Raw genomic sequence first — 14,396 nt, forward strand, 5'->3', positions numbered from 1 at the left:
GGCAGTATATTCTTGGGATCTGGTAGTGTTCAACTTTTTTTGGGGAGAGTTATTTGATGATTTATTTGTTGAACAAAGAAAGGTGTGGTTGTTTTTATTGTTGTTGTTGAAACAATGATTAAAAAACCAACTTAGAGGGCTCAGGAATAAGAGAATAAACCTATGAAACATTGACTTAAGGCTTCAGTGCATTAACAGTTATGTCTATTAAGTTTAACCATAGACTATAAGTATAAAAAATTATTTTCTTAAAGTTGCCTTTGAACTGCAGTTATCACCAAGTAGAAAGCTCACTTAATAGGAAAAACTGGAAGCCTCCTATCCTTGTATAATATGTTATGAAGAAGATTGTTGTGGAAAAACTAAAAAAGTTCCTAAACCCTAGTAAGTTTTCATTATAATCAATAAGTAACAACTATTTAGATTAATCTGAATCTTAATACTTGAAGGAGACAGGGAGTGGGAGGGGGATTGACCTGTAGAATGATGATACATATTGTATTTTTATTTTTAGTTCTGCATCTCTTGTTGCATGACTAGTAGCATTTTTCCTTCTTTAACATTGCACTGTAAGCAGAATGCCTCAGTACTTGAGACAAATTGATGAACTGGTTAAGAATAATAATTGGCTTGAGTTCTAATTTTAATTCCTGCTTTTTAGGTGGCTTAATTTTGAAAATTATTTTTAAAATGGATTGTTATAGAATTTTCACTTTATTGTCACATGATTTTTATTATTTTAAAAGTTTTCTTCTTTTTGCCAGCAGTCCCATCCTTTCCTTTTTTTATTCTGAACTTAGCAAACATAAACTAAAATGAATGTTTCCCTATACACAGTAGAATGATGAAGATTATACGTGCAGTTGTGAATCTCGTGTATAATTTTCTTTTCCTTTTAACTATATAATAAATTTCCAACATGCTACTTTCAAAACTTACTTTTCTGCTTCCTTCCTTGTCTTCCTTCTGTTCTCTTCAGTGCATTTCAGAAATGTGTTTTCACTGATTGCCTTCCTATGTTTTTTCTTTTTTGGCAGCCTGCTCCCTATTTCCTGTCCTCCTTCTCATCTCCTTCCCACTCCTCTCCCCACAAAACATTGTAACAAAAAATGTATAGTCAAGCAAAACAAAGTCTCACAATGACTGTGCCTGAAAATGTATCTTATTCTGCACCTTGAGTCTATCACTTCTCCATTAGCTGCCAGCCCAGTCAAACTTTTTAAAAAGTTTTATAGTAGCTCTTTTAACATTGTTATTACTTCCCAACAACTCCCTCCCCATCCCACCATAATAGAGTCTTCACTTGTAACCAAAAAAGTAAAACAAAACAAACACACACACTGTCTGACAATGGAGTCCTCCTTTGAAACTTCAGTCTTCTATTTCTTTGCCAGAACACAGGAGTTGTGCTTATAGTGTCATTCTTTGGATTTGTTTGGTCACAGTTGTAGGGGTCAGATTTAATATGGGGGAGAGTTAATTGGGTGGCTCACTGTAATATTGGGGTTCAGAAAATAATGAGGGGACCTCTATCTAGGTCCAAAGCTTCTCCCCTCTGAACTGCCTTTTTAAGATATTTCTCCCAGGCCAATAAGAAAGGAGCTTAACGCCTCTTTTTCCACAAACGAATATCAGGTTTTTATTAAAAGTCAAGGACAAGGGAATAGAGAAAGAGGAAAATGGATAATCTCCCTGGCTCTAGCAAAGGCTGTCTCAAAACCCAAACTTGCTTTCAGCATAGCTAATTCAAAGAGCTGCATTTTATTAACTCACTACCAGGGGTCTGTAAATTCTATGGGAATCAGCTGTTCAGCCCACTATGACAGCTCCATCAAGGCCAGAGAAAGGGGGGGGGGAGGAGGGAGAGGGAGAGGAGTTAGAGAAGAGTCAGCTATTTGGGGTCCCCTTTTCTACTTTTTTCTCCCACCCCCAAAGGGGAGGTCCTTCAAGTTGTGTGGCTGAGACTGGTTCCCTGTTGATGACGCAGTCCACAGCCTCTGAGGACACTCCTTCTCAGGGTTGACCAAGTTAGACTAGGTTTAACAGGGCAGGCCAGGTGTGGCTCAAGATCTAATCACCTGAAGTGGGTACTTAGTAGTTTCTCATTCACACCCAATTAAACACTACTAAATCAATCAAGTCAGACCCCTGCCAAATTCCATTATTTACCACACTATGTTGTTCAGAGTTTTGAAGACTTTCAGTATTACTTTCATTACATTATTATCATTGTCCTTCACTTTACTTAATTCTGACAACCATATATTGAAGAATTTAAAAGGAGTAAGTTGGAATATGCATCCTGAAAGGGAAAATGGTCAGAAATGGAAAATCAAACGTGTCTCATTATTTCACCAAGAAGACCTTTAACTTCTAGTCAGACACATTCAGATTTAAGTACTAGTTACTCTTTTAGTATATTAAAACACAGTGCCAGGATGAAAAAAATGTCTTGGACCAGTGACATTTTTTTAAGACTTTTATTTTCCAAATTACATGTAAAAGCAAATTTTGACATAAGATTTTTTTTAACTTTGTGTTCCAACTTCTCTTCCTCCCCTCCAACCCCCACCTCAAGAACTCAGACAATTCAACATAAATTATACATGAGTAGTCATGGAAGACAATTCTACATTATTTAGGTTGTGAGAGAAAACAGATAAAAACAAAACTTCAGATTAAGAAATTGTCAAAAAAAAAATGTGTTTCAGTCTGTTTTCAGATACCATCAGTTCTTTCTCCGTAGATGGACTGCAATTTTCATAAGTTCTTCAGAGTTACATTAGATCATTGCCTTGCTGAAGATAACCACGTGCTTCCCAGCAGATCATCTTGCACTAATGCTGTTATTTTGTATGCATTACGTTTCTCTCTGCTTCAGTTGATGTTGGTCTTTCCAGGTTTTTCTGATAGCATCCTGTTCATCATATTTTTTTTTTTTTTTTTGGTGAGGCAATTGGGATTAAGTGACTTGCCCAGGGTCACACAGCTAGTAACTGTCAAGTGTCTGAGGCTGGATTTGAACTCAGGTCCTCCTGACTCCAGAGCCGGTACTCTATCCACTGCTCCATCTAGCAGCCCCCCATCATAATTTTTATATAGTACCTTGAACTTGACATAGAATTTTCTTCACAATGGCCTAGCAGAGTAGGTACCATACGTTTTGACATTGTAGTCAATCATCATAACTATTTCCCTCCATCTCATTCCCTTTAAATGATATTTACTCTGTTGTCTATCTTATTTTTCCCTAATCCTCCTCAAAAGTATTTTGCTACTGACTGTCCTCTCCCCCGCTCTACCCTCCCTTCATTCACCCTTCCCTCCTTATCCTCTTCCCCTCCTACTTTCCTGTAGGGTTAAATAGATTACCCTTCCAATTGGGTGTGTGTGTGTGTATTCCCTCCTTGAGCCACTCTGATGAGGTTAAGGCCTTTGAGCTAATTCTGTTTTCTAAATTTTTCTTCCTTCCTCCTCAACTGTCCCTATGAAATCAAGCAATGACAATATATGTCATACATGTGTTATGCCGAACATCTTCTCCCACTTTTCCTCAGGGCAAAAATATATTACTGTACCTGCTTCAGTATGTATGTTATTCCCTCTTTGAGCCAATTCTGATGATAGTGAGGTTCACTCCCTCCCCTACTCCTTCCCCCTTTTCCCCTCCCCTCCATAGGCTTTTTTCTTGTTTCCTTCATGTGAGCTACCTCTCCCTTCCCCCCTCCCCCTCCCCCAGGTCTATTCCTCCTACCCCTCACCCCTATTTTAAAGATGTCATCATGGATTAGCTAGGTGGCATGGTGGACAAAGCACCAGCCCTGGGTCCAGGAGGCCCAGACACCAGACAACCCACCCTGTTTGCTCCACAAAGGACAAGGATACACAAAAAATAAATGCTTTACAAATACCATCACCTTCATATTCAGTTCAAGACCTGTGTCCTTTGTGTATTCCTTACTGAAAAAGTTCTTATGAGTTGGAAGTATTATTTTCTCATTGTATGACTGTAAACAGTTTAACCTTTTAGTGTTCCTTGTGATTTCTTTTCCCTGTTTACATTTTATGATTCCTCCAGGGTCTTTTATTTGAAAGTCAAATTTTCTACTCAGTTCAGGTCTTTCATCACAAATGCCTGAAAGTCCTCTTTTTCCAATGAAGTCCCATTTTTCCTCTGATAGATTATACACAGTTTTGCTGGGTACATGATTTTTGGCTATAGTCCCAGTTCCTTTGCCCTCTGTAATATCATATTTATTCCATGCCCTCCAGTCCTTTAATGTAGTAGCTTCTAGATCTTGCTTTATCCTTATTGGAGCTCCACAGTATTTGAATTCCTCTTTTCTAGCTGCTTGTAATATTTTCTCGTTTGGGTATTTTCCCTTCTTTTTGGATTTCTTTACCTCTGATGCCTTCAACTGTAGAACTGACCTCCTCTAGAACTACTACTTCCAGTCTAGTTCTTTTCCCCATTTTTTTTTTTTAGGGCCATTTCATTTTCTGTAATCATCTGGAACTATAAAGTCCAAATGTAGTGACTACACTGTCTATAAAGGGGAAAAGAGGTTGTTGTTTTTCTTTGTTTCTTTGTTTCTTCATTAATCTTTATAGCTCTTTTCCTCTGTATGTGTATTTCATTAGTAGTATTGTTCTTAGCTCTCCACTTTCCTTCTCCAAAAGATTTTATGAAAAACTCATATTCAAGCTAGTTTTACCTTTGGCTGCCCGTCTCTCCATTTGACCAAGAAAAAAAAAATCCAGTGTTTGTTGACTGTGCCCGATTCTTGGTTCTTTTGATCTGTTAGGGCAATTGTATCACTTCAGTTTTGCATGAAATTGTTAAAAGCAGTGTGAGTTTCTTTTCCTCCATTTCTCATTTCCCAGAATCCAATAACTTGTTTAATATGGCAGTTACCATGTTTAATTTAATTATATGCTCCCCATGGGTTCAACTATCTCTGTGCGGATGATTTCCAGTTCTTTATATACACCCCCTAAGTTCTCTCCAGAACTCCAGTCTTTCATCACCAGTTGCCTTATTGAGCATATCTAACTGATTGTCCCTTAGGCATCCCAACTCAGCATGTCTAAAACAAATCCTGATCTTTGCCCCCAGTTCCTTTCTTCTTCCAAACTTCCATATTACTGTCAAGGGCTTTGCCATCTTCCCAGTTACCCAGGTTTACAGTTTTGGTGTTTTCTTCATTTCCTGTCTCACTCCACATATTCTATTCATTCTCTTACGAAGTCTTGTATTTTTATTTTTTTTTACCTTTACAACCTCTTTGATATATGTCCCCTTCTCTCCACTCATAGCCACTACCCTAGTTTAAGTTCTCATCAACTCACACCTATATTATTACAGTGGCCTTCATGGTTGGTCTCCGTGCCTCAAGTCTTTCCCCATTCTGCTTTGTCCTCCTCTTAGATGCCAAAGTGCTCTCCCTCAAATGCACATCTGACCATGTCACACTCACCCCTCCCCTAATAAAATCTAATCACTTTCTAGTTTCTCTAAGATCAAATATAACATTCTCTATTTTGACATTTTAAGCCCTTCATAACTGTACATGAACTCTATAATCTAACACCACCAGCCCTCTGGCCATGCCTTTAACAGGACCCTTCATCTCCTGTCTATATTTTCATTGGTTGTCCCCCATGATCTCACTCCTCACATCTGTCACTGGCTTCCTTGGCTTCCTTCAGGACTCAGCTCAAATCCTGTCATCTGCAGGAGTCCTTTCCTAAGCTCTCTTCTTTCTCTCTCTCCTCCTAATCCACTCCTCACCTTCTCTCTGAGATTCTCTTCTATCTCCTCTATATGTCTTATGTGTTTGCTTTTTCTGTATATTTGCTTTTCTTAGTATGCCAAGCATTTAGCACAGTGCTTGCCACTTAGCACAGTGCCTGGCACACAGGCGCATATTAAATGTTTGTTGACTAACTTTAATTTGACTGCAAATCAAGTAACACTGTAGTCTCAGAAGAATTGAAAAGATTATAGACAAGGAATTAGGAAGAAATGATGTTATCATGTAAAGGGTGTTATTAAAGAAATGTAGAATTGAATTTTTTTAAAAGAAGATGAACAGTGCCTGGGACAAGAGTGATGAATAACTAATAGCCCATAGTGGACTCCTTCATAATGTTCACTTATTCAAGAGGGTCTGAAGAAGGTGCTTCCCCTGCCATTTAATACCTGTAGTAAACTTCCCCCAATAGAATGTAAGTTCCTTGACATCAGGAATATTATACATTCCCTATACCTCATATACTGCCTGGCACATAATAAACTTTTAATAATTTTTTATTGAATGAAAGGCCATGGGCAAGAGTTGTACAGGATGGGTAGGTAGATAAAAATGTAATGCATTCAGCTTCATTGAAGGGAATATTCACATTGGTAAGAACTCAGATCCATTTTAGTATTTGAGTGTCATATTAGAGCTACACCATATAGCTCACATTAATTGCAGATTTAAGAGTTTTTCCTGAAAAGACTCTGAAATATAGATGCTTTCATTTAGCTATGTCTACAGCCTGACATGATTAATAGCTATAATTGACATACTCACAAAATTTGACCAATTGTCCTTTCTCTTCATTCTATTTTTTTACATTCTATTGGAAGGCTACCTTTATACAGATTTGTGAATACACCATAATTTGAGGAGAGAAAGAACACTAACTGAAAATTAGACTCATCGGAAATTTCCTAGGAATGTTAGCACCTGAATTAAGCCTTAAAGGAAATTATTCCCAGAAGCAGAGGAAGAAAGTACTACATTTCAGGCTTTGGGGACAGTTTGTTAAAAGGCAGAAAATGGAATGCTGAGTTGGAGTCAGACTGCAAAGGGCTTTAAAAATGCCAAGCTGAGGAATTTGTATTCCCTCTTGGAGGCAATAGGGTGCCAACATAGTCAGACGTTTGTTTTAGGAAGATCATTTTATAGGTGAGGTGGAGGATGTATTGGAGAGTGGAGAAACTAGAAATAGAGACATCAATTAGGAGGCTTTTGAAATAGGGCAAATGAGAAGTTATCACCTCTTAAGTAGGGTGGTATTGGTGTTAGTATTGGTGTTAGTGTAAGTGTAGGTTGCATGCAAGAATTATTGTAATGGTAAAATTGACAGTTAATTTGATATGGAGTGAAGGAGAAAAGTAAAAGATGAATTTGATATTTCTAACTTAGCTAATTGGCAGGATGGTGGTACCTTGAACAGAAATCGGGAACTTTAGAGGAGGGCAGAGATTGGTGGAAGATAGAGTTCCACTTTGAACATGTTGAGTTTGAGATTTATGCAGGAAAACAGGATGGAGATGTCTAGCAGATGGGAACTAGAGATCAAGAGATTTTAAGACTGCATTTATAGATTTGACAGTCAGTTATCTGCATAGAGATGATAATTCTAGTTACCAAGGTTTTCATCCTGTACTCCTCATTCTTCACACCATTATGAGTTGCCACGTCTTGTCAAATCTCTCTTCACAATATCAGGATACAAGTATCCATCTCCTTCTTTCTTCTCACATGACTGTCCCCCTGTTCATATCCTCATAACCTTTTATCTAGCTTATAGAAATAACTTTGTAGTTGCTTTGCCTGCCTCATATCTCTCCCTTTTCTAATCCAGCTGCCACAGTGATAGCTCTTACATACATAGCTGACCACATTGCTCTTCTTATGATCATTGAAGGTAAGCTTCAATGATTCCCCAATGCCTATAGTAAAGGGTTTTGTTTGGCCTTTAAAGTCCTTTACAATGTGGATGCCACCTTTCTTTCCAGTTTTGTTATGTATAGCTCTCATTTCTCTACTCTAGCCAAATTTGACCTTCCATCCATTCCTTTTACCACTCCTGTCTTTATTCATTTGCATTGACCATTCCTTATACCTGGAATGTACTCTCTCATTAGAGAATCCCTCATTTTCCCTAAGATTCAGCTTAAGTATCTCCTTCTACACAAAGCTTTTTCTTATTCCAAATGTTAGTGCAGTGTATAATCTGAATATAATTGTGGGCATAGATGTTGTTACTCTTGATAAAATTTGTTCCTTAAGAGCAGGGACCATTTCATTTTTATCTTCATGTTCCCTAGCTCTTAGCACAATATCTATCATAGAGTAGGCATTTAATAAATACTTATTAATTGGCTTTAGAAAATACAAATTTTAAAATGTGTTCATATTTGTAAAGAAAAGGATTTAATTCTGCATGATGTATTAATAAGTACTCATGGCTACCATCAGAGGTTGTTATAAGGGTAGTAATTTGCATATTGTAGGATTTGGACAATGCAAAGATAGGGATCTTTGAGTGTATGTTTTGGTCTTTCTGTTTGAACACAGTGTTTTTTTCTAAGTTTAAAAAAAGTTCCAATGTATTACTTAAGCTCTTTGGGCGTCGTCATTTAGAAAATGACAGTGTTGGATTACGTGGTCATTTCTAGCTCAAATACTACGAGATCCATTTATATGCTTTTGTGTTTTTATGTTTTAGAGATGCTAGAAAATAGCTTTGAAAGTCCTTACATAAATAGATGACAAATTCTTTGTTTTTGTAAGATAGGAGAGACGGTGTTGTATAATAGAGCATTTGACCTGAATTCAGTGGATTTGGTTTTAGTTCTGATTGTGCTATTGCCTAGGTAGAAATAAAGAGGGAGAGTTTATTCCACAGATGAGGACTAGCCTGGGCAAAGGCCCAGAGACTGAGCAGGGGGCAGCATTTTGAATTTTGAGAACAGGTAGGCAAATACAATGGCATATAGAGCTCATGAAGAAGAGTAATGTGAAATAATTCTAGAAAAGTATGTGGGAGCTAAAGTGGGAAGACCATTAAATGTTAGAATAAGGAGTTTGTATTTTATCTACAGATATGAAGAAACCACTTAAGATTTTTGAGTAGGGAAGTGATATATGGTCAGACCTATACTGAGCAAGCAACTTTAACATGGAAGCATTGTGGATGATGTATTAGAGAAGGGGGTGACTAGAAACTGAGAAACCAATTAGAAAACTATTGCAGTAGTCCAGGCGAAAGGTAACTAGGATGGTGACCTTGTGAATGGAGGGGATGGAAGTAAGAGATGGGCAGGGAGGATAGATAATACCTGGCATCTCACTGGATATAGTCAGATGAGGGAGAGGGAAGAGCCAGAGATGACTTCGAGGTTGGAAACCTGGGTGACTGGCAGGATCTTATCTTCAATTTTTTTTTTTAAAGGGGAGTGGTTTGGAAGAGAAATGACTTTGGAAGGATATACAAGTTTAACTTTTGATATGGTGAGTTTTAGATACTAATGAGACTTTCAAGTGGTGATATCTAGCAGACAGTTGATGAAATGGGACTAGAGTTCAGAAAAGAGATTAGGGCTGATTCTAGTTTTTGGAGAGTTAACTGAATAGAAATGATAATTGAACCCATGGAAACTGATGAGCTCTTTAGAAGAGATGCAAAAGATCCAGGACTGAGTCTTGCTTAATAGCTGTTAAGATAAACCATAATTTAGCAAAGGAGAGAAAGAAACAGTGTTAGGTATATAGAGAATGGGTTTTGGAGTCAGAAATACTGGAGCTGGAATCCTGATTCAGCCACTTAACTAGCTGCATGACCCTGGGCAAGTCGCTTGATGTTTCTCAGCCTCATTTTCTTCATCTATAAAATGGTGATAATTCAACCTACTTCAGGGGGTTCGTTGTTCTGCAGATCACATTAGTTAACTTACTTAAAGGGCTCTGTCAGCCTTAAAGCATTTATGTGCCCGCTGTTATGATTATGAAGTCTGAGGGAAGTGACTGTTTAGTCTCTAAAATGATCACATTGAATTAGAGCTGTGAAAGGTCTTGGGATTTAACAATTAAGAGATAATTGGTAATCATAGGAAAAGCAGTTTCATTTGTGACTGAGGTATGGGATGAATGGAAGATGAGAAAATGAAAATAATGAGTGTAGATCCTTTCTAGGAATTTGTCTGTAAAAAGATGTAAAAGTGATATAGGACTATGGGGAGATGGTAGGGTTAAGTGAAGGTCTTTTGAGGATGTGTGAACCCGGAGCAGGTTCACAGGCAACTGGGAAAGAGCCAGTGGATAGGGAATGATTAAAGATGAGAGAAGGAATGATTAAAGGGACAGTTTCCTAGAGAATATGAAATGTGATCAACAAAGTAAGTTGAGAAACAGGTCATACTAAGAAACTACTGCTTCCTTCAAAATTGAAACAGGAGTGAATGGGGCATGATGGAGTGTTTTAAGGTATAGAGCAGGTGAAGAGAGTTTCATGACATGGACAGATGACTTCTACATTTCTTAATAAATTAGCATGTAAGATTCTCTGCTAAGAGGAAGGTAGGGAACTTAGAAGAGAATTTTTGAAGTAGCAGCTCTGGAAAGTGTGCTGAATCAGTGGAGGAGAAACAAAAGGATTGCCATGCAACAGTAAAGACCTGTTTGAGATTAGAGAACACAAATTTACAGTGTAGTCATTTGGCATGGTTTGCCTTACTTCCTCTAGCAGCATTCAGCACAAGTAGGAGGAAAGAAAGCAGATAGAGGGTAGCAGTAGTTCATGTTTTAAATAATTTATTTTGGAGTTGAATTAGTTTCTTTCTCATGAAGTAGTTTTTTAAAAGTAAAAACAAGTAGTACAGTAAGCAGTTATAGAACTTGAAGGCTGGAAAGGGTCTGGGAAGTTCTGCACAGGCCTAAGGCAAAACAGGAATCTCCTTTGATTCTTAGAAGCTGGATGGCAGAAATAGATGATGCATGTAAATTATATTGCTTTGAATTAGTCTACTATCCCTTTTCATTCATTAACTGGTCCCGTGAACAACAGCAGCATTTACATTATTATCAGATATGCAAATTTTGTTTTGGCAATTTAATGAAAGCCATAGGTGATATTTTTCTATCTTGATCTGTAAGATCTGGCTTGAATACTTTTAAACTTAAGCATAGAAAAACTAGGCATCTTCTCTTTAGTACTGGAAAAGCAGCCATTAAAGCTTGAAATGTTTAAAGAGAAATGGCACTGTGTAATTTTAGGTAAGCTTTGATTAGTTTAGCCTTTGTGCTTTAAAATCCTGTTGTTGTTTTTTTTAATAACCAAGAAAGATGATAAAAGTTATATAGACACTTTATTATACTCAAAAATGTTTACTAGAATAGTTGACCCAATATTTCCTCTCATTCTGTGCTTTTAAAACTGTTATCCACTTTGAACTATATACTTAGTAGTATAAAAAAGAAATGAAAATTATGCATCATTGGTCCACATATGGGTAGATTATTATCAGACCTGCCTAATGGAGTCCAGGAAAAAAAAAAAAAGATAGTTTTGCTAAATCTGGTACTAGAATTGATATCTGAGAAATCAGCTAAGATGGTGGAATATCTGGAAAAGTCCAGCCAAACTTTCCCCTACAGTTCTACACAGATCTAAAAAGTGTACCAGACCAAATCTTGATCTGGAAGTCCAAGATAAAGTTCTAGTGAGTCATTTTACCGGGCTAGTTTGACAAAAGGAAGCATGTCTGTAAATCAGGGGAATGGAGTCTGGCTACCTAGAGTATCCCTGTGTGGGGAAAGGCACCAGGACAAGAAGAGGTCCCGTAACCAGCAGGGAGGTCTAAACCTATGTAGGGTGCAAAAACAGGTGCCATTTGTCAGCTCTATCACTCACTATCTAGCTCTGGTCCCAGATCCAGGGTAGACTAAGGGGAAGACCTGCACCTAAGGGTGGTATTCCAGGGTAAGGAGTGGTTGAGGGCCTTAGGCTGTGTGCTAAGCAAAGAACAAATTTAGAAGCAAGCAGCAGCTATGTGTCTCAGACCCCAGGAGTAGAACAGGGTTTCAGATCTAGCCCTCCAGACTAGTATGAAACCTGCAGAGAAATAACCAGAGCAGGAATTCCACACCAAAAGATTATAATTCTGTCACTCCTCAACCAACAGATCTTTCCAGCTGGCTGATAAAGCTTGAATGTAACAGAAGTTTACACTGGAAATCCATTAGGGACAAGCCCACAGACCTCTTTTAGACTAGGAGAGAGCAATCAAACTTTGCTCTAGATTAGACCAATGTGGGAGCCTGAAGAAAATAACACTGAAGAAAATATCCCCAAGACAGCAGTAGTAGGATCCAAGAGGACAAAAGCTCAGTCCAGACCATCCTTCAGTAGTACGCCACCTTAACATTTAAGTCCAAACTTTGGAAGGAATTTGATAGCATGAACAAACAAAAAAATAGAATCCCACCATAAGAGCTGTTAAAGTGACGGGGACACCCAAGGTACAAACCTAGAAGAAAAGAATGACTCTAGAACATTATGTGTAAAGCCTCAAAGATATATACAGCTTGGGTACAAGTTCCCTCAGAATTCCTGGAATAGGTGAAGAAAGTGTTTAAAAAAGGAAATGAGTGTATTAGAAGAAGAAAATGCAAAAGACATGAGAGCAATGCATGGAAAAATTGGAAAGGGAATTAATAGCTTTGTACAAGAATACCCCAAATACAGCTTCCCTGAAAGGGAATGAAGCAAATAGAAGTTAATAATGCCATGGAACATCCAGAAACATAAGAAACAGAGTTAAAAGATTGAAGAAGCAAAAGAAAATGAAAGGAATTTTGTAGCACAAGCAACTGACCCAGAAACAGAACCAGGTGAGATAATTTAAGAATCATTGGACTACCTGAAAGCCATGGCCAAAAAAAAGGGGGGGGAAAGAGCCACCTACACATTATGTTTTAAGAAATTGCAAAAGTAGACCACCCAGATCTCTGAGGAAAGGAGGACAAAGGGAAAATAGAAAAACTCTGTTGGTCACATCCTTTCAAACAAACCAAAAATCTCCAAATGAAAATTTCCAGTTATTCTAGCCAAAATCTAGAGTTTACAGATCAAAGAAGAATACCATAAGTGGTGAGAAAGAAAGAATTCAAGTATCAAGGAACCACATTCAGGATCACACAAGATTTTGCAGCCATCACATGATCAAGGAGTGGAGAATTTGTAGTATATTACTGAATATGGGCTTAGAAGAGAAGAATAACTTATCTAGCAAAAACTTACATAATCCCTCAGTGAGAAATAATGGATCTTTAATTAAATAGTGGGCTTGTCAGTATTCCTGACAAGACCAGAGCTGTATAAAAACTTGATATGATACACATGTGGGTCAAAAGAAACATGAAAAGGCAAACATGCAGAATCAATCCTAAGAGGTTATAAAAGGGTAAAATGTTTGCATTCACATATGGGGAGATGACACATGTGTCTCCTTAACACTGTCATAATTAGGTATCTCAAAGAGAGTCTTATAAGACACAGTGCCTGAGAGTAGTTTTGTCATATTTATAAAAATAGATAGGAGGGAGGCAGCTAGGTGGCGCAGTGGATAGAGCACCAGCCCTGGATTCAGGAGGACCTGAGTTCAAATCCAGCCTTAGCCACTTGACACTTACTAGCTGTGTGACCCTGGGCAAGTCACTTAACCCCAATTGCCTCCCCCCCCCCAAAAAAAAAAATAGACAGGAGGGAATAAAATGGAGGAAGGGTAGGGGAAATTATCTCCCGTAATTGAGGTACTCAAGTAGAAGACTATACAAACAAGGAGGAAGGGGTAGGGGAAATGTGGACAACATTTGAACCTCATTCTTACCTGAACTGGTCAATGGAGGAAAGAATACAAACACAGTTGGGTACAGAAATTATACGTTTCACTCAATAGGGAAACAGGAAGGGGGTAGGAGGGATAAGAGGGATAGTATATATTAAGTGTGAGATCAGTTTTAAGTAAAATAATCTAAGAATGTACACAAATATTTATAGCAACTCTCTTTGTGGCAATAAAGAATTGGAAACTAGAAGCTGATGAACTGCCCATCGACTGGGGAATGGTAGTTGTTGTTGTTGTTTTTGGTGGGGCAGTGAGGGTTAAGTGACTTGCCCAGGGTCATACAGCTAGTAAGTGTCAAGGGTCCGAGTCAGGTCCTCCTGAATCCAGGGCTGGTGCTCTATCTACTGCATCCTAGCTGCCCCCAACTGGGGAATGTTTGAATAAGTTATGATATGTAAATATGTTATACTATTGCTCTGTTAAAAATGATGAAAGGGGGGCAGCTAGGTGGTGCAGTGGATAGTACCGGCCCTGGAGTCAGGAGGACCTGAGTTCAAATCCGGCCTCAGACACTTAACACTTACTAGCTGTGTGACCCTGGGCAAGTCACTTAAGCCCAATTGCCTCACCAAAAAAAAAAAAAAATGATGATGAAAGGGATAATTTCTGAGAAACCTGGAAAGTCTTATATGAACTAATGCTGATTTAATTTAACTAGGAGAACAATTTACACATTAACAAGGATACTGTAAAGAAAAAAAATCTTTGAAGG

At 38.0% G+C, this 14,396-nt stretch overlaps 1 protein-coding gene across 1 annotated transcript in view; it reads left to right on the forward strand.

Annotated features, from left to right (window-relative positions):
* The window catches only part of WASL (WASP like actin nucleation promoting factor), a 120,055-nt gene that overhangs the window by 36,939 nt on the left and 68,720 nt on the right, over nucleotides 1-14,396 (forward strand).

The sequence above is a fragment of the Dromiciops gliroides genome, chromosome 5 (genome assembly GCF_019393635.1).
Source record: "Dromiciops gliroides isolate mDroGli1 chromosome 5, mDroGli1.pri, whole genome shotgun sequence".
Taxonomy (NCBI): Eukaryota; Metazoa; Chordata; class Mammalia; order Microbiotheria; family Microbiotheriidae; genus Dromiciops; species Dromiciops gliroides.